The sequence below is a fragment of the Camponotus floridanus genome, unplaced genomic scaffold, assembly GCF_003227725.1.
Source record: "Camponotus floridanus strain SB8 unplaced genomic scaffold, Cflo_v7.5 scaffold40, whole genome shotgun sequence".
In the NCBI taxonomy this organism is placed as follows: Eukaryota; Metazoa; Arthropoda; class Insecta; order Hymenoptera; family Formicidae; genus Camponotus; species Camponotus floridanus.
Window position 1 is genome coordinate 1,500,838 of NW_020229548.1, and position 2,100 is coordinate 1,502,937.

The window sequence follows — 2,100 nt, forward strand, 5'->3', positions numbered from 1 at the left end:
CCCTAACCGCGTCCCCTAACCGCGTGCCCTAATCGCATACTCTAACCGTACTCTTCAGACCAGTTGAACCTACCTTTCGTTGATCCTGGCTACTTTTTTTCTCGATCTCTAATCAGAGATCGAAGAAGGAGATAATTACTCCTTCTTTTGCCGGATAATTTCCGGCAAAAGAGCGTGAAATATTTACGCTCATTTAGTAACGATCGTTCGATTTCACGATCGCTCGTTAAATACTGAATATAACTTTATTTTAACTGAAATAAAGCCAAATTACTACAAATTTCTATAAATTATATCTTATAATAAAGTATATAAATAATGTGTGTATATTTATCATATTACAAATTATTTAGCTAATTAATCATTTGGCTTTATATTAAGTTAAAGTAAAGTTTAAAAACAATATCTACAAACAAATTCTACGATGGATGAGTTATGAGCAATTAGAAGATAAGTGCGTATTATAAGAATAAATTAGCATCAAAAATTGATAAAATTGATAATTGTTAATGCATGTTCTTTAATAAATTAGACAAAAAATCTTAACAAAAATTTCTTTTCTTGATCTCTTCTTTTTTTAATTAATATTTCAATATATTTTGGCAATAGATTCAAAGCATCTATTAATTTAATTTAATAATATAAGCATTAATTTAATTTAATAAAATAAGCATCTATTAATTTAATTTAATAATATCTAATTAATTTAATTTAATTTATTTTATTTAATCCATCCTAACTCATCCATTTTAAGGCAACGGATTTATCTACAATCTATAATCTACAATCTACATCTACATCTACATCTGCAATCTCTACACAGAGAAAAATATCATTCTACTGCCAAGAAAAGCGATTACTCAATTTATTTTTCTTTTTTTAAGTAATAGTTTTCTTCAACAAAGAATATCTTCTTGATATAATAATTCTTGATAATAGTCTTAAAATATACTTATCACAAGTATTAGAAAATCACATTATCATGTACTCAAAGGAAGAATTTATTTTCTCTTCAAGAATATTGTAAAGTTATATCAAAGAAAAATCAAATTTATTTTATGTCAACTCTAATAAACAAACCAAATTTTCGTTTTAATTTAATATTCTTACTAAAATATTGCACTTACTAAAATTTAGAATATATTCAATTAAATTTAATGCTTGTGGTAAACTTATGATATATTTGCGAATATACAAACTTGTGATATACTTAAAATAAATAAATATTTTACTTGAATACAGTATACATTTTTCTCTGTGTACGAATCCGTTACCTTAAAGTTAAATAAAAATTTTTTTCACTCACCGGCACTGATGCGCAACAGCGGAGTTGTTGTTATCGAAGCTAGTTGTCTGTAACATACAAGTATAAAATTTATTTATGATAATGCTCACAAAATGCAATTAATATTTAAAACAATTTTTATCGTACGGAATATTTCCGATGTGTAAAATAATAAGCAGATAAACATGTATGGAAAAATTTTATAAATTTTTAAAACTGTTTTTAAGAAAGTTTTTTAAAAATTCTTATATAACTTTTATAAAAATCTTTCTCTCTAATTTTCTCTTTAATTCATTTAAATAATAAGATCGAATTATTATGCGTACAATTTATAACAATTGATATACAAATAATAAATATTCACCATCAGGTTGCTCCGCCGATGCAAGATGCCTCTCCCAGGCCTCCTCCTCCTCTCATGTTGTTGACGAGCGATACTTTCAACGGCACTCCCGCACTCACGAGCGATATTTTTATATCGCTATTTTCGTTATTTTACGCGCGATACTAAACGGCACTCCCGCACTCACGAGCGATATTTTTATATCGCTATTTTCGTTATTTTACGCGCGATACTAAACGGCACTCCCGCACTACATTGGTATTCGGATTAAAAATTTGGTCGCGCGATGTATATATTTAATATATATATACTTTCAACGACACTCCCGGTACGAGCGAAAATCTCATTTCATTTACGAGACTTAACTTTGAGCCAACAGGTCGGGAGTGCAACGATACAACGAGCAAAGATTAGGCCCGAACCGGAAAGAAGACGAAACGATTGAGGAATAGAGGAAAATAAAGTTCACCAG